This window comes from Lycium ferocissimum, chromosome 6 (assembly GCF_029784015.1).
Source record: "Lycium ferocissimum isolate CSIRO_LF1 chromosome 6, AGI_CSIRO_Lferr_CH_V1, whole genome shotgun sequence".
Classification (NCBI taxonomy): domain Eukaryota; kingdom Viridiplantae; phylum Streptophyta; class Magnoliopsida; order Solanales; family Solanaceae; genus Lycium; species Lycium ferocissimum.
This window is the reverse complement of record NC_081347.1, coordinates 15,110,757-15,138,432: the sequence shown is the minus strand read 5'-3', so window position 1 is coordinate 15,138,432 and position 27,676 is coordinate 15,110,757. Positions and strand designations below refer to the sequence as shown.

Sequence of the window (27,676 nt, the reverse complement as noted above, 5' to 3'; positions counted from 1 at the left end):
GCTGCCATGAGCAGTTTTGACTTCTCTACTATTGTTCTCTACTATTGTCACTTTTCAAGTTTTCATTACAGTTTGCAGATAGTGTTCTTGATTCTGTTCCATTTCATGCTTCTTGAATTAATGCCAAGAGTCTCACATACTGGCAATATGCCTTTCAGATTTCCAGCTCATAACAAAACATGCAATTTGTAGACCTGTATTAATTTCAAAGAAACTGTTGAAACTGTTATGCTGTTGAAACTTCTCTTTGTTCAAGATTTTTCCAGATTTTTGTCTTCCATTTTATTTACTAGGTGGACAAAGGGGAAAATACAGGCATTCTTTAAACTCCTTGTGTATATATAGATGTCACAATTAATGTCTTAGATAGAGTCCACACAGATGTGTGATGAAATATACTTGTTTTTGTGAGTCCAAATTCTTGGTCAGAGGACATGTTATCCACATTTCTTCTGTTTTTCATGTGCTCAAATGATCTGGACTTTATGAAACTAGAAGCCAGGCCCTACAATAAGTAAGCTGAACACTAACAATTCTTTAGCAGCTTTAATAAGTAATATTAGCAAGAATTATTGCGCATTATACGTCTCAGTCTGCAGAATATATCCACAAAAGGAGATAATCCGAAACCAGAAAAACGTCATATGTACATTGACCCATCGTTGACTAGGGACTGTTCAAATGTACATACATAGATCTATAAAATGAAGGCATATCATTCATTAGGGCGGTATCGTGCAATACTCGAAAGGGCTGTGGCTTGAAGCTTTTTGATTCCACGTGCAGTCACCCCACAGAATTCCAGGTATAGTGAGTGTAAATTCTTAATAGCCTTCAGGTACTGCCAAGCCATCATTTGTGGTCGAAGAATTTGAGACATTTAAAGTAACCATCAACGTCAATCCTGCATTTTCGAAGGACGTGTTAGAATTCAGCGAGCACTATGGCTAGAGCACTCCATGAATATTCGATAACATCCCTTTTAAGACCTCCATACCCCGCGTGACACTCTGATCCACTATCTGTATTTCAGAAATCATTCACGACTGTAATACTTGGTTTATGCTCATTAGCATGGTGCAATCAGTATGTCAGGAGAAACATAGTGTAACATTGTGTTTTAAGTATTCTATCTTCTTCATTAATCTTATGAATCATTGGTTGCCATTGTAGTTCCGGATTGATCATCCATCACAGCAGTTTTGGCAAGCCTTTCAACTGCTGGAAGTGGACTGAAATAGACAAGTTACCTGACAGAAATTCCAAGGACGTATCGGTTAGCTTCAGGTTTTGTGACAGGTTCAACAACCTCAGAGAAGAAAGATCCTTTATATCCTTGATACCAGCATCCGTCAACCGACCACCACAAAGGTCTCGAGATTGGAGATTTTTGAAATCTGACGAGACATGAAAAAACTTGAGAATTTGTAATTGAAAGAAAATTTGGAAACTTAATTTCCCTCTATACAACTGAAGTAGAGCTATTACTATTGGCTTGCCAAAATATATCTCCAATTTGTTAAAGCGACCACAAAAATCAGAAACACCCAGAGGGGAAAGCCACCAAGAACATTGATTTAACGCTTCCTCTCATTAAATCAGTTGCTTCATAGGTCAATATTAGTATGATAATATTACAAATCATCATATTATACTAAAAGTGGGAAGCTCCTACCTTCAAAGTTAGATTACAATTTTGCTCACTGTAAATTAAAATGTGATAAAACATACAACATCTAATATAATAAATATAAATATTAATATTATATTAAATGTTGAGTGACAATTTTATTCTTAAGAAAAAAAACTTTTAGGAATAAACTAAATTAATAAAATCAAATGCATTGAACCTGATAATGGTGGATGATTGGTTCATCTCCCAGTATTAATATATATAGGATATACATATCCATAATTTCTTAATGGCATCTTAGTAGACAACCTTTTCACGTTCCAATCTTTATTGGTTTGGTCCTCTTAGCTTCTACTCGGTTACTATAATATTTATCATAGTCTTTATTAGGAGCTTTATAAAAGTTGATCAAACAAATCACCAAATTAATTCACTTTGCACGTTTTTCCTTCTTCTATCAGAAACAATATTCGTTCTGCTTCTTTTCATCCTTCTCCTTGTATTTCATTCTTCGAATAAATAGATCTCATAATGTTCTACAGATAACTTTTTTTGGAATCTGATAATTGATACTTGCTTTGTTCTTCTGTTTTAATGTTAATTAGATCTGCAAATGTTACTGTTATGTCGGTAAGGGTTTGAAGAATTTTGGGAATTTTGTCGATTGAATTGGGAATTAGGGATTTGGATTGCATTTGGGGGAAATAAGTGAAGTCACGTGCTCATTAAACAACTCACGTGGAGAAGCAAACCAACGGCCCAGATTAGAAGTAGAACTAATAAATCCTACAGTGCAGATTAGATAATAATGACAGCTGGACTACAGCTGTTGGTGGGGTTGTTGTATACATCTGCACATGGCTAAATCAGTGGTACAACTTTCTCTCTCTAAAATTATCGTCTCTTCTCCTTCTCTTTTATTCTCGATCTCTCTCTCTCTCTCTCTCTCATTCTTCTTCTTCTTTCTTACAATTCTCAAGTTAATTCAAGGTCTATTCAAGCTCAATACTGCCATCCTAGTTCATTTTCACCTCCATTGTTGTAATTGAGTCATATGCAGTGTTGATTGTGACAGTGTTGTAATAAACCAGTTTTAACAATAAAATTCCAATTCCGCACCAAATTCTCTATATTTCTGTTAGGAATATTACAATTGGTATCAGAGCTCTATCCTGGCCCACACAAATATGACTATTCCAGAAACTAGGTCTAAATCCATGGAGGAAAACATGAAGAAGTTATAAACGCAGTTGCAAAATCACATAGTGGAGCTCGTTGCAAATCTGAAGCAACCAGATGGCTTAGGTAAAAAGTTGGATATGGTGTTAGAAAGGTTCATGACAGTCCATGATGGAATTTTGGGCAGCCCACCTAGAGGCCATGATCAAACAATTGAAGGGAAAACTAGTGGATCTGGTAATAGTGGAAATGCTGGCAATAGAAATAGTGAGAATCAAATGGTTGCTCCTGCAACAAGAAATCATATCAATCAGTTTAGTCATAAGGTGGATTTTCCATATTTTGAAGATGGTGATTCACAAGCATGATTAAGAAAATGCAAAAGATATTTCCATTACAATAATGTGGTGGATCCTCAGGAGAAGCTAGAAATGGCAGTATTACATTTAAATGGGAAAGCAGAAGCATGGTATTTCTCCTACCCCTTAAGTAAGGGAAATGTAGGTTAGACTGAGTTTACTGAAGAATTGTGCAAAAGGTTTGCTGAAGGATCCAACAGTGTACTTAATCTCTTTGGAGCATACAAAAGGATGGAACAAAAAGGGTTGGTTAATAAGTACTTGGAGAGGGTTGAAGACCTAAAGGCTTGGGTGCTGATGAGGAATCCTACTATTCCTGAGGAATTTTTCCTAGGATTCTTTATAGAAGAATTGAAGGATGACATTAGACCTATGGTGAAAATGCTAGATCCTTACATATTAAGCCAGGCTGTGGATAAGGCAAGACACTATGAGAATGTGATAGAAATAGCTAACAAAAAGAACAAGGTGACTTGGAGTAAAGGAACAGGACATTCTAGTGTTCCATCATACAATGCTACTAACAAGAATGTGCAGACAGGGGGAAGCAATAATAGACTCATGGAGACTAGAAGAAGTCAAGGACTCTGTTATAAATGTGGAGACAAGTATTCCTATGGTCATCAGTGTAAAAATAAGCAACTAAATGCTATTTCTATCCTCAGCAGGAGGAAGATACAACAGGAGAAATTATAGCAGTGGATGAAGAGGAGGCCATAGTCTTCAATGAATCAGAGGTAGTAGAAGAGGCTATTAGTTTACATGCACTGTTAGGAACTGAGGTTCCTAACACTATCAGTCTCATGGGAGAAGTCAAGAAACAGATGATGAGTGTGCTATTAGACTCTAATAGTACACATAGTTTTCTAGATATGAAGACTGCTAAGGAAATGGGGAGTGTGATTAGATAAGTTAAACCCATGAAAGTGACTGTAGCAGATGACAATCAGGTTATGAGTCATCACATATGCCCCAGGTTTAAGTGGAAGATACAAGGGATTGAGTTTGAAGATTATGTCAGGCTTATTAATTTGGGTGCATCTGACATGATTTTGGGTGGGGATTGGATGAAGAAGCACTATCCTGTGTTACTAGACTTTGAAAAATATGAGGCAAAGGGCTAGGTTGAGAGGGATGCACAACCAAGCTAATCTTAAGAGCATGACCTCAAACAGTGTCAAGCAGTTGCTCAAGAAGAGCAAGGTGTTTTGGGGGCACTTATTCACTATCACTGCAGAAAAGATAAAGGAGGAAGAGGAATCATTACCTGCTGATATTAGTGATGCATTGGAGGCATTTGCTGATGTGTTCATTGAGCCAAAATCTCTACCACCCAAGAGACTCCATGATCATTTTATACCACTGAAGCCTGAATTAACACCAGTGAGTATTAGACCATACAGCTATAATTTTTTTTTTCAAAAAAATGAGATTGAAAAGCAAGTTAAGGACATGTTGGAAAGTGACATAATTCAACCTAGTCATTCACCCTTTTCTTCTCCTGTACTATTGGTTAAAAAAAAGGATGGCACTTGGAGGTTTTGTGTAGACTATAGGGAGTTGAATAAGATGACTGTTAAGGATAAAGTCCCAATTCCTCTAGTGGATGATTTACTGGATGAGCTTAATGGAGCATCTATCTTTTCTAAAATAGATTTTAGAGCTGGGTATCATCAAATAAGAATGAATGAAGGGGATATTTACAAGGCTGCTTTTAGAACTCATTTGGTACACTATGAGTTCAAGGTGATGCCATTTGGCTTGACAAATGCTCCAGCCACATTTCAAAGTTTAATGAACCATGTTTTTAGAGACCACATTAGACAGTTTGTTCTTGTGTTCTTTGATGATATACTAGTTACAGTTCATCAGTACAGGATCATGCTATACATTTGAGAGTAGTATTGAACATTCTCAGAATGGAACACTTTATGCCAAAAGATCTAAATGCTCATTCATTCAAAGGAAGGTGGAATATTTGGGTCATATAATCACTGGGGAAGGGGTGTCCACTGACCTAAAGAAAATTAAAGCAATGGTTTCATGGCCTACTCCTAAGTCACTTAAAGCATTGAGAGGATTCTTGGGGTTGACTGGATACTATAGAACGTTTGTCAGGGATTATAGGTGGATAAGTAAACCACTTACAACACTATTGAAAAAGAATTCATTCCAATGGAGTAATAAACCAGAAGCTGCTTTTGAAGAAATGAAGAAAGCTATGTCTACTGCCCCAGTTCTGGCCCTAGCAGACTTTACTAAGCCATTTATAATAGAGACTGATGCCTGCTCAAAGGGAATTGGTGCAGTTTTGATGTAGGAGGGCAAACCTATTGCTTATTTTAGCAAAACTTTGGTTCCTAGGCACTGGGGATTATCTACTTATGAGAAAGAGTACTTAGCAGTTCTATTTGTTGTAGAAAGGTGGAGACATTACTTAATGGTGGGACATTTCATCATAACAACTGATCATCACAGCCTTAAGTATTTGTTAGAGTAGAAGGTAACCACTGCTCTACAATAAAAAGGGCTGACCAAGTTGTTAGGGCTTGATTATGAAGTTCAGTACAAAAAAGGAACTGAAAATAGGGTGGCTGATGCATTATCTAGGAGACATGAGGAGGATCCTATCTTTGTGTGCTGTTTTCACGTCAATGAGCCTAATTGGATGCAGGAAGTAGGTGAAAGTTATGATCATGACCCTTCAGCAATGCAACTAATCACTGAGTTGATGACAAATCCCTCCAACTCAGGCAAATATTCACTGCATCAGGGCATTATTAGGTGTGATCAAAGGATCTATGTGGGTAAGGGTACTATCTCAGGAGCAGAATCTTTGAAAGTTTGCATCATTCACCTATTGGGGGTCACTCAGGCCAGCATACTACTTATAAAAGGATCAAGATGATTATTTATTGGCCTAGCATGAGAAAGGATGTGTTTCAGTGGACAGTGGGTGGCAGAGTGTGATATTTGCCAAAGAATTAAAACTGAAAATATTCATTATCCAGGCTTGTTGCAACATTTACCAATTCCTAATCTACCTTGGCAAGATATTGGTATGGATTTCATTGAAGGATTACCCTTGTCCCATCACAAGAATTCTATCCTAGTAGTTGTTGATAGGTTGACCAAGTATGGTCATTTCTTGGCCTTAAAACACCCCTACTCTGCCAAGGATGTTGCAGAATTGTTTCTCAAAGAGGTCTATAAGCCACATGGATTGCCTAAATCAATAGTCACTGACAGGGATGCCATCTTCACTAGTCACTTTTGGCAGCACCTCTTCAAGTCATTGGGAACTAAGCTAAACATGACTATTGCATACCATCTTCAGTCGGATGGGCAAACTGAAAGGCTTAATAGGTGTTTGGAAACATATTTGAGGTCTATGGAGTTCTTAAAACCCAAACAATGGTTCAAATGGTTGTATTTGGCAGAGTGGTGGTATAACACCAACCACCATAGTCTTTGTTAAAACTACCCCTTTTGAAGCCCTGTATAGGTATCCCTCACCTCACATACCCATGGGATCATTACCTCACCCAGTGAATAACCAGGTGAGTACATGCATTGCTCAGAGACAGCAGATGTTACAGACTCTGAAGGATAATCTACAAGTTGCAAAAGCACGAATGAAGTTTTTTGCCAATAAGACCAGGTCTGAGAGAGTTCTACAACCCGGTGACTTTGTTTACTTAAAACTACAACCCTATAGGCAGAGTTCAGTTGAGGTACGTTGTAACCTCAAGCTCAGTGCCAAATACTATGGGCCCTATAAGATCTTGAGCAAGATAGGGACAGTTGTTTACCGTTTGGAGTTGTCGACCGAGTCGCAGATCTATCCGGTGTTCCACATATCTTAGTTGAAGCATCATGTGGGGCCTGCTATAACACCTCAACCCCAACCTCTAGCTTGTGAAGACGAGGGTAGAGTTGTAGCTAAGCCACTAGCTATTTTATGACGGCATATCGTCAAATCAAACAATGCAGCATCAGTACAGGTTTTGGTTCATTGGGCTAATTTGGGACCTGATGAGGCAACGTGGGAGGATTGGACGGATATGCGGAGTCGTTTTCCTCAGTATGTAGTTCAAACCCAACCTTGAGGACAAGGTTTTTCCGATGGGGGTGGAATTGTTATGTCGGTAAGGGTTTGGAGAATTTTGTCGATTGAATTGGGAATTAGGGATTTGGATTGCATTTAGGGGAAATAAGTGAAGTCATGTGCTCATCAAACAACTCACGTGGAGAAGCAAACCAACGGCCCAGATTAGAAGTAGAACTAATAAATCTTACGGTGCAAATTAGATAACAATGACAGCTGGACTACAGTTGTTGGTAGGGTTGTTATATATCTGCACATGGCTAAATCAGTTAGGAAAAATCTGGTACAACTTTCTCTCTCTAAAAATATATTCTCTTCTCCTTCTTTCTTATTCTCGATCTCTCTCTCATTCTTCTTCTTCTCTCTTGTAATTGAGTCATATATACTGTTGATTGTGACAGTGTTGTAACAAACCAGTTTTAGCAATAAAATTCCAATTCTGCCCAAATTCTCTATATTTCTGCTAGGAATATCACAGTTACTATATTTTAAAATAAATAAATGCGACTTAATTTTTTTGTTTTTTTGTTTTTTGGTGTTGAGATTTTTCGTCAACCAAAATAAACAATGTTGGTGCTACAGGTTTGTCTTGACACAAATGTGATCTCTACTCAACCTTTTTTCAAAACAAAAAACTAAAATAGTAGCATAAAGCAATTCGCGGTAAAGCTATCATCTTTTAAGATCAACAACAAGATAAATTTTTTAATTAAAAAATTGTTAATTAAATATATAAATAAATAAAATAGCCTTTCAAATGAGTCTTTGATAGGGTAATATAACCTTATAACACACAAACAGATGATGGCGGAATAATAGGTATGCAACTACTACACAATATTAATTTTAGGAATATTTGAATTGTATGTTTATTGTTTTGCCGTCACAAATAACAAAAGAATAAATATTTTTGTATGATTTTGTAGGAAAATATAAAAGAAGAATGAAAATCATTAAAAATATAGGATGAGCTGTAAATAAATAAATAAAATATATGTTAAGAGTGCAAAAATCTTCCTACTTTAATTTGTTGTTAATTAGTTAGTATAATATGATCTTCACTATATCTTTGGTATATTTCCGTTTCTTTCTTTCCTGATTTAAAATTTTACAATTAGTTTCTTCTCTTTTCATTTAATATTATATAATTTTTTTGCCTTTCTAATGGATCAAATATAGGATTGTTCAAAAAGAAAAAAGAAAAAAAAGAAAAAAAACTAATAAAAGTTAAAAAAAAGATTAAACTAAGAAAAGACTCAACATGTGCTTGGTTTATGATTGCAAGGAACTAATTTTGAAAAAAACATGCTATACTCCCCCCTCTCTATCCAAATTCTTTTTTTTATTGCTCAATATTTTGCGATATTAATCATCTAAACTTAAATAGCTTTATATGCCATAATTAAACAACAAGAAGATTTGAGATGCGAGCATAATTGAAAACATGAATATAATGTTCTCAATAAAAGTCATAGTCATGATGGAGCAAATAAAACGTCGGGGGTGAACCATACATCAAGAATGTTATCTATAAAGAAGTATTAGATTATGTACAATCATATCATCAGCCGGCACCTAATTACGTCAAAATTTATCTCATCAAACATCGCACCTACCTAACTAAATTAAATTGTTCAACTTTGCAAGTTTGAACAATCCCTAATATTTTATGTTGAACAATAAAGTCATTTGAGTAAGCCAACTATTTATCAAAGTCAGCTTATACTTTTTTTTTTCCAGTCAAATTTACAGTTACTTATCACATATATTTAATATTATCTTATCGTTAAACACACGTGCAACGCATGTGTCCAGAAACTAGTAGTTAGTAAAACCAAGAAGCAAATAATAGCTGAATTACTTTGCATTAGATCAATTGGAGAAAGCACTTAGAGAGAATAAATGGTTGCTTCAACTTACATGACAGATAATTTGTCCCTGAATCTGTGATCTGGGCACCAAAAAGATCCAGGTGAGTCAATCCAATTAAACCTGCTTCCAAATGGAAGTAAAAGTTGGATGTTAAAGGTTCAGGAATACACCAGAAAAGAATGATGTAAATGGGTTTGACTAGTATTGAGCAATCGATACTTCAACAGCGCTACTGAAAACTCATAGTAACCAAACTACCAGGTGCACTAGAAAATATTGTAGAAAAGAAAGATGTAATTAAACAATTCTAGCTTCAACAACAATGTCCAAAAGGAAAGCAACCAAACCAAACAAAACAAATGAATTGAAGGAATCACGCTAGCACCAACCAAAGCGAACGGTAGTCTTATGACTGAGTAGTTCCTCAGAAACTGCATTCGAATCAAAGCAACTAGAGATTTTATGGCTTACCGGTGAGAACTGCCAACCCCGAGTCAGTTACATGATGAGTATCGAGGTTAAGTGACCTAAGCGAAGTCAATCCAGATAACTCTTTCAAACAACTGTCCGTTACTGAGGTGAATGAGAGATTGAGATCTGCCAACTTTGTCAACCCTAAAACATTTGAATCACTCAATTCAGCGCATCATGTTATGTGTTAGATGATAAATCAGTGGCATCAAATTGTTAAGGCTACATTGCTTTTACAAGTCAAAAAGTTGCATCCAGCATACACGCCAATGAAATGCAAAATGCAGATACAATAACATCTAATCATTTCCCCCAAACGCTCCAGCGCCTGATGGCAGAGGAGCAGCAGCAGATATTGCATCACTTTACTGACATTTTCGGCTTTAACTTTCAATTAAAATTGAAGTCTCTGAAGTGTGAAAATCCGTCAAATGTACAGAAATTCTCTGATAATAAAATTGACGCCAAGGAATGTAGATTCATTTCTAGCCAGAAAAATAACAAGAACATAAGAACTCATTAAACATAGATTAAGGGGAAAAGAACCCAAAAATGAACATAACGGAGAAGTTAAGATAATAATTCCCGTTTATCGCATTATTTTGTTGTTTCCTTAATAGTTGTCATGTTTCTCTGCTGTCTTGTCTCCATTTCATAACTGATTTGATTTGGTGCACTTGAGCCGAGGGTCTTTCGGAAAGAGCCTCTCTACCTCCTCGAGGTAGGGGTAAGGTTTGCGTGCACATTACTCTCCCCAGACCCCACTTGTGGGATTACAACCGTTGTTGTTGTTGTTGGAGAAGTTAAGATAATTACAACTTATTTCCAATCAGTCTCAGACAAAGACAAAGACAACAGTAATCACAACAGAGTACCACAACTACAAGACACTTCTCCTTTTACTGCAAAATGAAGCACAGCCTGAAGTTCGATTTAATGATTAGCCAGCGGCATCCACAAGCACAACAGATACTTTTTGGCAGGTGGCACTGGCACATTTAGCTAAACTGGATGACTAATTAAGAATGCCCCTTAAGCAGAATGCCTTTTCGACCATAAGAAAATGAACTGGGAACTTGATTAAAATGAAGAACCTCAAGAAGTCTCAATGCATATAAAAATATGATTTTTCTACAGAAAGAACTTCACCCAACAAATTGCATTTTAAAGATTGATAACATATAAGATCAGTTCCAAAATCAGGTCAAATTAAAAGTTTGACAGGTATTATTAGACAGCCAACCAAAGAGTTGAAGTATTCCACTGCTTCCAACTTCAGTGTCAGACAGATCCAAAGATTTCAAGTTTGCAAGACCTGAAAGAGACAAGGCGTACCTTGATAAGATAAAGAAAGCTCTCTTCCTGGTGGAGGGATAATGATAACCAGATTATATGGCGTTAATACACAGCTTCAAGCCAGCGTGTAAACAATCTCTAAACTAGTCTAACAAATTCAAATCTGGAAACTTGAATCTATCGACTGATACTTTTTTCTTGGTTTCTTTTTCCCGTTTCTAGGTGAATCAATTGGTTGAGAAGGAGAAAAAGAAGATTGAAAAAGAAAAAACGTAAAGGTTCTCTCTAGGCTTTCCAATTTCCGTTTTACATCGAGAGAATTTTTCGCAGAATATAAGGGTTGCCCCCCCAATTTCTTCTCTTCATATTTTTTCACTTCTGAGCAAGAGAAAAGCAATTCCATGAAAGTTTCTCTTTTCCTTCACTAAATTTGTGTCCCACAGTAGGCCTACAAAATGAACGTGGAAATAAGCGCAATGAAAGCAGACCTGAGAGGGACTCCAGGCATGAGGCAATAACATCAGACCCTTCCAAATTTAGCATGACAAGTCTGTTCAAATCTGTAAAACCAACAGGAATAAACTATTATCAAACCAGATTATATCTTGATCATACTTAAAAAAAGTAGAAATACAAACTTTAAGAAAATCAGCCAAAAAGACACATATTTCTATAAATAGTGGGAAGGGATACAGTCAAATTACTATGTCAACTTTCAAGAATCCAACTTTCCATGGTTTACCAACATTGCTAAAGATCTTTAACTGCAATTGCTGACATCACATACATATCCGAAAAGTAAGATGGACCTACTAATTGAGCTTTACTTACTGAAATATTTCCAAATTATCAAAATCAGAAAGCTAAAGGAGGCAGCGTGAACGTAACAGTTCATTGATACAAAAAGATATCATCTAACAAAAGAAAGCACATTTTAAATGTTTTAACACAGATGTCCATTACAGCAAAACCAACGATACTAGAGAAAGTGAATTAAGCTTGCGGATGTGTCTTTCATGACAAACACAAGCAAAGCATCACATGTTTTCAGGAGAAGAGAATCCTTGGCAGGAATATTTTAAAATAATGAAAAAATCACCTAGACCTAGCATTGAACAGTCCTCGTATGACCAATTAATACAATCATGGGACTTTGAGAAGTTTATAACACCACAAATACAACTGATACCTCTCAAATAAGACACTCCAGCATTTGTTATGTCATCACATGAGATTTAAAGTTCCTTCAAACTCACAAGCCCTGAAGTACATTGTGAGAAAATAAACAACATTTAAGTAGAAACTCTATGAAACATGCTAAGCTCAGTAACGTATATGAATATTCTAAAGCACATTCATCCAAGAGAAAAAAAATTGATTCTAAAGCAAATTCATCAAGAGTACATGCAAGAGGCTTTGAGTCTGAATCCGTGATACACTTGCAGCCCTTATAGAGAGTGATTCGAGATTTGTCAAACCTGAAAGTAAAAACACAACAATGAAACCAATTAAAAGCACAATGTCAAAGAAAACAAGTACAAAATTAAATCATAAAAGTCAAAAGAAAACTAACTCGATGTATTGAAAACCAATTAAAAGCATAACAAGTCAAAGAAAACAATCAGAGGCTTGATTCAGAAATAACTGTACCCTCTAAATAGGTTCACTAGCGCTCCTGCATTACCAACGAAAGATTCTCCGTTCCACTTACTTTCTCTTTTTGACAAGGAAACTTTCAGTATCTACCATCTCCAGTTTTAAAGAACTCAATTAGTTTGAATTAAATATTACTACTTGTCAGCCTGTTTGAAGTATAATTTAAGGAATAGTAAATCCTGTCATATACAACAAGGAAGAAGTGATTTCGCTACTCTATCAGCTGATTACCCAAGTTTTTTTTGTAGTAAATTAGAAATAATAACCGCATCAAACCAGTCATTGATGTATCTTCGACGTGTGAAATTAAATATGATTCAACAAGAAAAGAGGACCATGAGAGAGCATGATAAAGCAGCGGTTAACTACCCAAATAGAGAGTGCAATAAATATGTGTAACAAAGCTTGACAAAGAAAAAGTTAACCTTTTCTTGCATTGCAATTCTAATAAGCCGACGATGATTCTTCTCCTAAGCGATTCTTTCACTCTCTCCCAACCCCTCTTTTTGTTTTTTCTTTTGCAATGCTAACTTTAGTTCTTTGAAAGAGCATGATAAATTTGGTGGTATTCTCTTGATAGACCCTCTCATCCCACTCAAGAATTACTATGTCGTAGATAGGACCTTTGCATTACAAGTACAATTAAATAAGTACATCAATAGGTTGGAAGTAGAAGCATAAAAGGTGGCACACAACCAACGAAAAAAGGAGCGTGTCCAGTGCACTCTATCCAGGGACTGAAAATATAACAATGCCCAAACATTAAAGAGATATCGTCTCCTCTACAGGGAGATTATGGAAAATAAACCAACCTTCAAGATGAACAAAACCTCCATGAATTAAAGGGCATTGCTCAAAATCCAACTTGACTAGTTTCACTAAGCTGGAACTTGACTAGTTTCACTAAGCAGGATAAACTTTGCATTGCTTCAGCAGTAAGCCCAGGGCATTTTCTAAAAACCCAAATATGTCAAATTTGAGAAACCTGGAGCACAAATAAAATGATTGTCATCACCATAGATTCCAGCACAGAGTACAGACTAAGCCAGTGAGTCGGGGATAGAGAGAATTAGATCAATTCAATTCTATCAAATTTGGTAGTCTTTCCATGATGAACCGCTTTCTGAAAATCAGTTTCTTAAGCTGGAATTAATTGCAAGAGACAATCCCAGTATGTAATTAATTGCAAGAGAGCAATATGATATATCACCAGAAAGAGTAGCAATAACTACCACTTATGTGTTTTACGCCATGGTAAGAAATTTTATCGAGGCAATCCAAAGATAAAGCTTGGAGGTTTGAGCAATTCCTTAGGAGGCTTAATCCAGAATCTGTAACCTCAGTACTACATATATATACTGACAGTAATGATGATCCCTGTGAAGAGACGACATTGATCCAATTATCTTTTACTCTTTTAAATTCTCCCATGCACATATCCGATCAACAAAAAGAAAACCATCAAATGAAGTAAGCGTTAGCAGATCCTTTACTAAAATAACACATCAGATTCAGGACTTACATGCAGAGCCCAATCTCTGGAAGCCTCAATGCAGTAATCGGAAAGGCTGCATGAGTAAACCAGATGGTTGAATATCAACTGGCTTATGTCCGTTGGGAGCATTGAAAATGAACGATATTTGTCAATGTCCTGTTAATACAGAAATCATATGACTCCCTAAACAAACACAAGTACCAACCATGAACCTCAAAGGGAAGTAGCAGAGAGAATAGGTGACCTTGCATATTTTACGAATGCATAATTCCAAAAAGGACGGACAACTGCTTCGTTGAAATTGATAGCATTCCGCAGGGAGACAAAGGGAGGACTCTAGCCATTTTGAGCCCCAAATTTTGAAGTATCTACCAGAGTAACCTCTTCTAGCTACGTTCTCATCAGCATAGTGGTCTCTTTTACATGAACACGAAATCCCCATCAAGGAATTCCCTTGAGAATACTCGTTCACTGTCGCTAAGTGCCCCAAAAGATGGTAGTATCACTCAGTTAAGAAAAGAGAAATCTATGTCTCGTAGCAACTTTGCATAAGCATTCAAACAAAACATACTTAAAACATGAAGATTCCACGTATTAGTAGTACTTTGTTAAAGGGATGAAATTAACATTGTGCGGAACTGCTCTTTTGAAAACAAAACAAACAAAGATAAATTGGGATGCCAATAAGGCAGAAAAGTTCCATCATTTCAAGACCATCACAAACGTAAAAGTGTAGCAGAAAAATATCAACTAAATGAGAATTTCAAAACCACAACCAAATCCAATGAATTAAGGAGGGGCGGCAGTAGAACACCCGACTACTGTTTTGGCGGAACCAATAGCTTTTACAGCGGCGGAGCCAGGAATCTGGCTAAGGGTTTTCAAAATTATAAAGTAAATATTTTATGAGTGGGTGCACCGAAAAAATTCAAATCGAACTACATCATAATTAGCTTTGTCGTTTTGCATTGTAGTTTGTCTTCAAAGCATAATCCATCACTAAATTCAAAATGAATTTTGGTTTTTGGATGAAATTTTTAGTTGAGCAAAGAAAATCACTCAATAAAGTCCAATAAAGAAAATCACCAGACACAACTAAAATAAAAAAGTTGGATGATAACAAAAGAGAATAAAAAAAGAAACAGAGAGGAACGACACAGGAACCATCTTCGATAGGTGTATAGGTGGAGACAGTGAGATTTTAAACAAACTTTTTGAAGTAATTAAAAAGCAAATGAAACTATTAGTCCCTTGCGTGAGGGAAAAACATTAATAAATTTAGAATTTTTTTTTTTTTTTTTTTATAAATTTAGTTGAGATAATTTCAGGTATATACATAAAACGTAATAGTAATTAATATATTAATGAAATCATGAATATAACCATCTTTATTATAATTATAGCCTGCATTAAACTAAATCACAAATATAAACTTACCTTTGTTATTATACTTTAAGTCTAATATTTTAGAAAATACTTAACAGAAAATGAAGTAAAGAAGGTATTGGCCGTATATATTTGCCTCAATCTGTTTAATGAAATCCAATAGGGCCTCAATCTGTTTCAAATTCAAAATGTGAACGAAAATGCTTCAGTGGTGGATCGAACCCGCGAGATGAGACCAAATTTGAACATTCTTTGCCACTGAGCTGCGCCGTTTGGTTGTGCCAAGGGTGTTCAATATACAATAAATATCGACAAAATACAACTATACACCCGATATAATTTTCGGGCAAAGGGTGTTCATCTGACCACCCTTGCCCCTGAGCTTTTAGTCAAATATTGTATTAGTATTAGAAAATTCATTAAATATTTACAAATACTAAATTTAGAACCCAGTTATTAGCACTGTGAAGTCGTTGCTCTAATTACCAAAAAAGAGAAAGAAGTCGTCGTTCCAAAATTCAAAACCCAGGCTCCACCTTTGGAATTAACAATATATTATCAGACATATACAATAAGAACAGGTAAAAATTAATCTTCCCTTTCTTCACGTGCGCAACGTTTTCATGATTTTCTAGACGTCAACAAAAAAAATAGAATGCATGATACTAAATCCCATTTCATTCTATCAAACAAGAAAACAACCTTAATCTCCACTTCCACAACATCCCCACAAATAGTTTATTATATCAACTAGTCAAGTACACAAAATAAACGTAAAAAGCAGAATAAATAAAGGGATAATAAAAAGAAACTTCGAGAAATTAAACATCATATTTACCAAAATACGAAGGAGAAAAAGAAATTTGCATGCAAAGAGAAATAAAGACACACCTGCAGTCAGTAGCAAACTTTTTTGTGTATTTTCCATTAAATTTTCATACCTTAGGAACCCAAAATACTCCAAAAGTGAAAAGAGCATTATCACAAGGATGAATACAATACAAAGATGATAATTGATCTGAAGAAATCAAAGGAAAGAGCCAAGGAGGTGGCAAGAACAGAGGAACTAACTAATTTAGTGTACGTGTCACTTGTCTAACTAAATCTTTGTTTGGAAGTGTGGCATTTTGGTGGGTCATTTATATGACTTGATTATTTTTTAGTAACAAGAAGATAAAGAGACAACCTTTTCAATTTTTTGCACGTCTTTATTCCTCGTACTGTGTTCCTTGTTTATCCTGGAATCATACGGTTTGTCAGCCTAACATAATAGTACTCGTTTTAGTAAATACTAGTAAACATGTTATAAATTATATTATTATATCTACGAAATAATCATTAAATAAATACTTAATGAATACAAATTTATAGTATTTCTCTTTTCACTGAGAAAGAAAACCTCTATAAGCAGCATACATTTTGAGTTAATTCATATACTAATTCATACATTAGGGTTATTTAAAGCATATGTTTCTATATGATATATAATTAATTATACATTTTGAAATTAAGCTTGTTTAGGTATTACATAGTTAGGAATAGTTTAAGGTGTATTAAAAACAATAAGGTAAATTTAAATTAAAATACATAAATTTCAAAAAATTACTATTAACATACATATAATTGTATATTGAGAAAATAGAATTTTATATGAATGAATTTAAACTTTTGATTAGCAAAAGTCTTCTTAGGCAATAAAATAGGGTTGAAGAGCTTTCCAAATATCTCAATATTCCTTACCGTCGAGAGCATATGCATGAAATAATTTTGTTCTCCTTCTAATCAAATTATACACATAAAATACGATTCAAAACGTAACAAAATGAGTTTTTTCCGAGTAAATTATACGAACACAATTTTCACGCTTTTTCATTGGGGCTAAATCTCAAACACCCAAATTAGACATAATTAAGGTCAATTTTTTTCTCAGTCAATTAATTCTATCCAACTCAAATATAATTTTACCGGTTTATTTTTCAAAAACAAAAACTAAACCTCCAGTATGTAGAAACAACGGAAATGAAAGGATCAACTAATTACATACGATGAGACAATTCCTTCTCAACATTTATATTCTCTAAGAATTTATCAAATCACCGTAATCACCCAGCAATGTGAAAAAACAATTAAATCCTTACATAAAATAATAGATAAAGAAAAAATCAAAGCCTGGAAAATAAAAGGAGCATATAAACTATCAAGTTAAAATAAAATTAAGCCATCTAACTTTCAAAATGATAAATTAGCAGGACACTCACTGTCAAAATGTCTCAAAAATTGCACTCGGGCATGATATTGAAGAAGAGGGGTCCTGTAGGTCAAATGTGGATATAACTTAAAGGTGGTTAGTGAGTCAGTTAGGTAGTTAGCAAGTAGTTAAAGTGACAACTGTAATTAGTTAGTGGAGATTGATCATGATTAAATCAGTGTAGTTAGTATATATAGATGTAAATATCTTGTATTCATCAACACACATACTTGTAACTGAAAATGAGTTGAATGAATGAACTGTGTTCTCTTCTTCTCCATTTTTCTCTAGAACTTTCTCTTCTGAAGCAGTTAAGGCAACTCAAGCAAATGTAAGCTCACAACAGATTGATGAAGTTCATCACAATCATCCTCTCTACATTCATCCATTAGATACACAAGGTTCAATACTCATTTCAATACAACTTCAAGGTACATAAAACTATTCTCTATGGAGTAAATCATGGATGCTTATTTTGCGTGGTAAAAACAAATTAGGATTTGTGTTAGGTACTTGTATGAAAGAGAATTATGAACCAAATTTGCATGATATGTGGGACAGATGCAATGCTATAGTCTTAGCTTGGATTATGAATACAGTGTCCAAAGATCTAATTAGCACTATAATTCATTCTTCCAATGCTCACAAACTTTGGGAAGATTTTAGCATTGCCTGAGTCAAAACAATACAAAGATCATTTTCGTTTGCAAAGACTATGGCAATTCCTAATGGGATTAAATGAATCTTATGACCATACTAAGAGTCAAGTGTTGATGACTGTACCTCTACCAAATGTAAACCAAGCCTATACAATGATTGTTAATGTTGAAAGCCAAAGGAGAAACAGTAGTAGCAACTCTGCTGTTCATTCTGAGCAAAATGATTCAATTGCTCTTATGACTAATAGAAACTAAGCTTCTTCAAGTGGTTATATGAATAACACAGCAGGATTCCTAGCAGTTTGAATACTAGAGGCTATCATATGCCTAACAGATCTCAGAATGGGCCAACTAATGGTGGTTACAGGCCTAGAAAGAACTTGGGAAACCAAAACTATCATAACAATTCTTCACTTATCTGTGACTTTTGCAATTTTAAAGGACATACAAGGAACACATGCTACAAACTACATGGCTATCCAGTTGATTTCAAATACAAGAAGAAAGGTACTACTGCTCACTCTTATGCTAACAATGTGGCAAGTGCAGGCTGCCAATCATCATCATCATCTGATATGTAGGATGGTGCCAGAGATAGATCTTCTACACCAACCATTGCACCATTTTTTACTCAAGATCAGTACAATCAAATCCTGCAGATGCTGAACAAGGGAAAAGGAGTGGATCCTAATGCACATTCAGTTCACTCTGTTTTAGTTGGAGTATCAGGTAATATTGTTGCCTGCTGGTTTAAACTTGTAGACTGTAAGTGGATTGTGGATACTGGTGCTTCAAACCACATTGTACATGGTCTAAACTTACTGAGTACTTGGGAAAAACTATCAGATATGCATAAAAATAAAGTAAACTTGCCAAATGGTGGTCAAGTCTCTATTGCTCACACAAGAGTTGCTTCTATCTTCAAGGACAAATCAATAAAAGATGTCTTATATATCCCAGACTTCAAATTCAACCTCATATCTGTGTCCAAAATACCAAAGAGTTGCAATGTCTTGTGGCATTCCTCCGTAATTTTTGCATTTTCCAGGAACTCTCAAGCGGGAAGGTGATAGGGATTGGTAAGGAAGATCAAGGGTTATACATTCTGAAAGCTGGTTTTGATGCTGATCATGCCGATCATGTGAAGGTTGTTTCTCCACTTGCTATCCCCTCTCTAAATAATAGTACTAGTCTAAATAACAAGACAAATAATAGTTTTAATCTTTGTGGAAACTGAATGTCCTACTGGTGACAATGTGACTTGTAACTCTATTGAAAATAAGTCTTGTAGTGACTTGTCTATATGGCATAGAAGATTAGGACATGCTCCTCTTTCTGTTCTTAAGAAAATTGACAATTTGAAGTGTAATTCCTCTAAAGACCACATATGTACTGTGTGTCCTATTGCTAAGCAGACAAGACTGCCTTTTTTATTAGCTCTTCTTATTCATCTCATGATTTGATCTTATTCATGCTAATGTTTGGGGTCCCTATAGAGTACCATCTCATGATGGTAAAAGATATTTCATGACTCTGGTAGATGACTATTCTAGATATACCTGGATTTTCCTGATGCATACCAAAGCAGATTCAATTGTAGCGTTGAGGAACTTTCTTTCGTTTGTAAAGAATCAGTTTATTTGTGGCATTAAGTACCTCAGGTCTGACAATGGCACTGAGTTTTTCAACGAACAAGTTACTAGATTGCTTATAGACCTAGGAGTAGTTCATCAAAGTTCATGTGTCTACACTCCTCAACAAAATGGAGTAGTTGAGAGGAGGCACAAATATAATCTTGATATGTATAGGGCACTAAGATTTCAAGCATATGCCCTTGAAGTTTTGGAGTGAATGTGTTTCAACTGCTGTATACATTCTTAACAAACTACCTACTGTGTTATTAAAAGGAAAATCACCTTTTGAGAGGTTATTTCATAGAGTTCCTCCTTTACAACACCTAAGAGTTTTTGGGAGTCTTTGTTTTGCTACAAATGTGAAAAAATCTGACAAATTCTGCCCCAGAGCTATTCTAGCTGTCCACTTAGGCTATTCTTCTTCTCAAAAATGGTATGTCCTGTATGATCTTATTTCCAAAGTATTTTTTGGTAGCAGAGATGCTGTTTTCCAAGAGCATGTTTTTCCTTTCAAAGAAAGTTCTTCTGCTTCTTCCTGCTCTCCCTTGTTTCCTATCTTAGAATTCCCTCACTCTGAGTCTTATTCTTCCATGCCATCTCATCCAACTGCAACTTCTTCTACACCCTCATCCTCCACTCCTACATCACCTCATATCTCACTTGACTTAGCTACTTCTGATCAAGCTTCTGATCACTCTATATCTGATCATTCAAGTTCTGATTATCCTATACTTGATCCCTTTATTCCTGCTCCACCTACTACCTTGCCTACTTCCTCTGCTCCTTCTGTTAACCTCAGAAAATCCTCTAAACCATCCAAACCTCCTATTTGGATGGCTGACTACATAGGTCAAACTCCTACTTCTTCCTCCTGTTCTTATCCATTATCTCAGTTTGTTTCTTATGACAAGTTGACTCCTGCATATAGATAATCCCTATCTGCATATTTGATGTGCCAGAAAATTATGGCATATCTAAGGCCTTTTTATGAGAAGTTTTACTTGTTTTTAAGCAAGTTAGTGACAATTTAATGTGTTTTTAGTGTTTTTCAAGTAATGGAGCAATTTTGGGATGAAAACTGTTGAAGTGCAGAATTTGGCCTTGATGACAAAATATTGGCCGTATTCTCTAATACCGGCCGTATTCCTTGGGCGTAATTAAAGATAAGCTGAAATAGAAAGGCATGCTGAGAAGATGTCAAAATACGAACAACTTTTACGGACCGTATTCCACTTTACGGTCCGTATTTCAAAGCGTATTTAACATTAAGATACTTGGCAGAAAGTTGAGATTTTACAAGATGAGATGCGACCAAGCATAATACGGATCGTAAATCAAAATATGGTCCGTAATCTATGATGTTGCAGTTACCCAAATTTTGAAGGAAGACCAAGGCGTAAACTAGTTTACGGTCCGTAATGTGAAATGCGGACCGTATTTTATGTCGTTGGGGACCAAAGTGTAATTCTGTAACTTTTATGTTTCAAAACCTATAAATAGCCCAATGTAGGGTTTTATTTCGGACCAGTTATTATTTTCTTGACTTTTGGCTTAGAACATTAAATACTCTCTTGACTTTGGAGATTCAAAACATCAATTCAAGTATTATCAATTCCTCTTTTCATCAAAAGTAAGCAATTATGAATTCTTCAATTTCTTGTTTTTTATTCTTTGCCATGAGTAGCTAAATTCCCTTACTAGGGTTGTGAACTCAATGATGGGTGTTTTGTGATTGATATACACATAATGGATTATTAGGTTTTATTTATTCTTCATTCAGAATTAATGGTTGCAAACATTGATTAAAGCCATAAACCTTGATTTTTTTGGAAAAATAATTAGTGTTTGGTAAGAATAAATAACAAGAACTCAAAGCTTTAAACTTTGTTTAATAAATTCACTTAGGAATAAGAAGAATTTACTTGGCATAATTAACCATTCTTCAATATTCACCTTCTTATAGTTAGGAAAATCATAGAAAGAAATAATCTTTATTTATTGGAAAATAGCAGAGATTCATATAGAGGTTAAGTGCATTCAAATAACGATCCATTAGAAGTACATCAAAATCATTACCCATGATCATACACTTTATCTAAAGGGGACACAACCTTGGTTTCTTTTATCATAAATTACAATCCAAAGAAATTAGTTAGCCATTAGTCATAAACAACCAACTTTTACCAAAATCATCGGATTAAGACATTAGACCTAAATTAAGCATTCTACAATTGTAGTAACCTTTTCTCACCATATTCCCTATGGGATTCGACCCCAACCTCGTTGGATTACTATATTTGATATCGTCCGCTTTACGCTAATAAAAGATGTAATTTGAGTGTATCAAATTTTGGCGCCGTTGTCGGGGAATACGATTTTGAAATTACTAAATAGTGTCTGCTTTGATTGAAGTTTTTTGCTTATTCCATCACACCTTGTTTGCTATTCCTTGTAAACCAGGTGAACATGAATTAGAATCAGCAAAATCAACGTGCTGGTAACCAGGGTGGTCGATTGAATGATCGCGCAAATGAATCAGATGAAGAGAACGTTTTCGCTGATCTGATTGCTGAGGAGGACTATGCATCTGCTATTGTTCATCCTCGGGTTGGAGCTGCAAGTGTCAAAATTGACTCCTCTCTCTACCAGCTGTTAAAGCTTGAGAGCTACTTTCGGAATTCTACCAAGAAAGACCCTCAATGTCATTTGCAGAACTTTATGGATGTATGTGCTCATCACATCCTAAACAACGTTTCACAGAATGCTATTCGGTTGAGGCTTTTCAAATATTCCTTAGCTGGAGATGCAAGAGCATGGTTCACGAAGCTGCCCCGAAATTCTATTACTTCATGGGTAGAGATTGTAGCAGTCTTTCTCAAGAAGTGGTATCCTCCTAGCAAGAAGGCTGAGATTCATGACAAGATCTATGAATTCAAGCAGCGACCAGGGGAACAATTATATGAAGCTTGAGAGAGATTTAAAGAGTACTTGCAGAAATTTCCAAGTCATGGTTTTCATGAGCACATATTAAATGGAGAAGTTCTACCGAGGAGTGGATCCTGTGTCGCAATCAATTGCAAATAATGCAGCTGATGGTTGTTTCATGGATAAATCTTACCGACGAGTGACCAACATACTTAACAGGCTGACTAGGCACAATCAGGCTTGGCACTCAAACAATGCTAATATTGTGTCCTATGGTAGTTTATGATCCAGAATATGGTAAAAGAGAATCAAGATACCCAGCAAACATTGGCTCAGCTCGCAACGAATATTTCCTTGCTAACCAAGAAGTTTGATGAGACCCAGATTAAGAAGGTGAATGTTTGTGAGGATGAGTTAGGTATGCCAAAGGGGATGTACCAGGTCCAAGAGGGTCCATTTCACCAGGGACCTCCTACGCAGGTTGAAGATGCTAATTATATGAACAATTCTCAAGGGTGTTATCAAAGGTAGAACTACCAAGGTGGTTACCAGAATCAGAATCAATGGAGACCTCAACAGGGCCAAGGTACCTACAACAACAACCCAGGCAACTACAATAATAATTATGGTGGTGTGAACCAAGGGAGCTACAACAACAACAATAATATTGGGAATAAGAGTTCCAATCCTTATATTCCACCGAAAGAGCAAAGTAGTTCGAGGGTTGAAGCAATTCTTGAGAAGGTTCTGGCAAATCTGTCACGACCCAACCCCGTAGGCCGTGACTAATGCCCGAACTGGACATTCGTATACACACCTGTTAACTATAATCGATTCGAAACTGAACATAACATGGAAACTTATAAAAACAAAATGTCGCCTCAGAACTGCTACATGTATATATCAACGCAACCTGTCTCCTGAGGAGTCACAATCATCAACAGATAACATAGTACATAAGCCGACATGGCTGTCACTACGAATGGGAACGTCCCAAAACATAAGTCATGCTAACATAACTGAACATCATCTATATACAACCCACACATATGTCTACAAACCTCTAAGAGTATCAACAGTAACATATGACGGGACAGGGCCCCGCCGTACCCCTGAATAAACATATACATATATCAGAAGATCTGTGTCAAAAGTCTAGACTCCGGAACAACGGAGCACTCCAAGACAGCTGAGTAGAAATCCTAAGCTGAAGGGTCACCAAGACGAGCATCTGTACCTGCGGGCATGAAACGCAGCCCCCCAAAGAAAGGGGGTCAGTACGAGATATGTACTGAGTATATAAAGCATGAAATACAATAAGAAAGATCATAACTGAAGTAAAGATTCCAGGAGACAAGTATGATAATCAAGAAATCACTGTACCTGTGCCTTATAAAGCAAGTCATGCATATCATTATCATATACCGTACCCGGCCCATTATGGGACTCGGTGAATGAAGTCGTGTACACGTATACCGTACCCGGCCCATTATGGGACTCGGTGCCATAATCATATCATCGTATCATCATATCATCATCTCATCATATAACGTACCCGGCCTTCTAGTGAGGGACTCGGTGAATAATGTAGTAAAACTGTGCGTGATAACATACCCGGCCCGGGACTCGGTGAAAGATGTAATAACAGTATGCACGAGCAGAGTAGTGAGTAACCATATGCAATTAAATCACCATCTGAGACTCAATAGATAAGTAGACTAACCAACACTCGAGTATCAAGGCGATAGTCATGTTAAGTATTCTTTGAATGTCACTATGAACTATATCAAATGAGCCTCGTGAATCATAGACATGTATCAAGATAATGCGAAATGCCTTATGAAAGTCAAGGACATTAGTCACTGTAGAGTCTTTAAGAATAGGAACTTTTACATATCAACTACTATCCAAGGTATATAAGACTCGAGGGCAGTAGCTCAACTACTTTAAGAGTTTTAACATCAAGAAGTGAATAAGAATCATGAATCACACTCGGAACTTATGAATGGAATTACCCCAAAGCTCATATCGTACATCACTTACATCTAAGACATGCCAAAAGAAAGAAAGGATAGCTTTACATACCTTTAGCGCTTATCCGTAACACAATACGTATACACTGCCCAAAGTGTCTCAACCTATATTAAGACGTCAAGAATTTGGTTAAGCTACGGGAAGGTTCAAAACGTATTCCAACGTTAATAGTTCCTTTCTAGAAAATTAGACGACGTTTCCCTTATATGCAAACCAACTACATAACAACCAAGCCAACATAAATAACCACACGTTCAAGTACTATATCGAGACTAACCAAGACAAGATTCGAGGACACCCCGAACAGCCCGCACGACATTCCAAACAGCCCACATTTACAACATTCGATAATAATCCATATACGACTATGACATATTCAAGTTATTCTTAATGATCCATAGTCGTAATATTTTCATCTAAACAACCCCATAACAGCCCAACCAATATAATAACATAATGTATAACCTTAGTCATACTTAATATTCCAAGCTCAACAAGAACAACAACAACATATCAAAACAGCCCCTAACTAATAACGTAAAGATGCCCGATAACCTTACGAACACCTACGAATACACCAAGCAAACCACATACGCTTCTTATACGTTATTTCATACAATCTTTTCATCTAATTTAATGAAATATACCAGCAGCCACACGACAATTACATCACTTATTCATAGGCATGAAAACTACATTAATATCATAATAATCCTTACAACATCCCACAAAACCAATTCAACTTCAACTTTAATCACTTAGTTCCTTCATTCTCATCACATAATCCATGACAACAACAACCAAAGTTACTAAAAATCAATTCACCAATTTCCACTAAATGACCCCTACACGGTTTCAACATCAACATACATAATTCCATGGATTCAATTCATGTCTACAAATTACAACACGTCCAAACCATCCCTAAAAACATGTAAAAGAAGATTAAACCTTACCTTAACAACTTGGCTCCTTAATGTGGCTGAAGTTAGTGAACTTAATTATAAATATCCTTGCTGCCTCCAATGATCAATTCCATGTTATTAACCACCTTCAATTGGTTGAAATACCTTAGAAAGATTATTTTTGGACCAGCAACTAAGAGCTCAAGTTCAGCTCAGCCATGGCCGAACCTCTCTCTCTCTCTAGAGTTCACAAAATTGTTGAAAGTGAAATGGATGAAGTGGCTGGCCTTAGTCATCAATTAAGCATTATATATGCTACCTCATAGAGTGACACATGTCCCACTTATAGCATGGGCCAATCAGATTTGGCCATGCTATAGTAGGGTCCATTAATCCCACTAATGACTAATTTAATATTAAAATAATTCCTAATCCCCACTTAATAATCTAATCATGGTTAATTAATCCCTAATCTCCATTAATATTTCTATACCAATTAAAATTTATAAGCAATTCGTGCATTAATAAAAATCGGGGATTAAAAGTCCTTGTCTCATATCCATAAATAATCTTGTCCTTGGACTTATGTCGATTAGCTTATGAATAATCCGTCGTATAAAAATACGGGATATAACAAAATCAATCCAAGTCTAAAAGGACATTATCTAGGCTAACAGAGACAGTGGGTTTCCATACAGCGGCTATTCAGAATCTCGAGTCACAGATGCGTGATATTTCTATAGAGCAGCACCCTCCTAAAAAGGGAGAACTTCCTAGTGACACTATTCCAAATCCGAAGAATGGGGGCGGCGGTGTAGACCGTGTGTTTGCCATTAGTACTTGGAGTGTAAAATACTCCAAGGTGCTGAAAAAAAAGTTGTTGAGCTCGAGCCGATAGATGATGAGGAAAAGGTGCTGTTTGAAGCACCAATTATTGTTGATGAGAATCCTAATGACGAGAAAGTTATTGATATTCCAGAAATTTCAAAGGAGGCTGATGACAAAAGCAAGCAAACTGTGAAAGGGGCTCTCCGCCCTTTGACGCAGCTTTTCAAATCTAAATCTCCCTTTCCTCAGAGGTTGGTAAAGAAGAAAGAAGATGCTAAGTTCGAAAATTTTTATGATCAGCTAAAGCAATTATCTCTGAATTTTCCCTTCTTAGAAGCTGTCAAAGAGATGCCCGATTTTGCTAAGTACTTGAAGGACCTCTTGACCAAGAAGAAGATGGTGCAACATGAAACCGTGAGTTTGACTCACACTGTGAGTTCCATCATTTTAACAACTACCATCCAGAAAAAGAGAGATCCGGGGGCATTCACCATTCCTTATTCTGTGGGGCACCATGATTTTGCTCGTGCTCTGTGTGATAATGGGGCGAGTATAAATTTGATGCCACTTGCTATCTACAAGCAATCAGGTTTGGGGATGCCGGGCCGACTACTATGAGGTTACAGATGGCTGATAGATCTATTAAGAAGCCATTTGGCGTGGTTGATGACATTCTTGTACGGGTTGGTAAATTTATGTTGCCTGCTGATTTTGTGATTCTTGACTATGCTGTTGATCGGGACATTTCTATTATTCTGGGGAGACCTTTCCTTGCTATGGGAAGGGCTCTGATGGATTCAGAGAAGAATGAAATCAAGTTCTGACTCAATGATGAGGAAGTTACTTTTTAGGAAAGCAAGGGGATGAAGTTACCAAGTGCTTATGAGAGCATTTCGATGATTGATTCTTTTGATGTTGTTGATGAAAGGGTGGAGTTCAAAATGGAAAAAGAAATTTGGGAGAAGCTCTTGCTGGTATTCTTGTAAAT

At 36.1% G+C, this 27,676-nt stretch overlaps 1 non-coding gene and 1 pseudogene across 1 annotated transcript; both read right to left on the bottom strand.

Moving 5' to 3' along the window:
• Positions 1-567: 567 nt before the first annotated feature.
• On the bottom strand, positions 568-18,978 carry LOC132061148 (uncharacterized; annotated as a pseudogene).
• Positions 18,979-22,904: 3,926 nt separating this feature from the next.
• Positions 22,905-23,010, bottom strand: LOC132061695 (small nucleolar RNA R71). The gene has a single exon (XR_009416117.1). It is a non-coding gene; the product is annotated as a small nucleolar RNA R71 (small nucleolar RNA).
• Between the last annotated feature and the right edge of the window lie 4,666 nt (positions 23,011-27,676).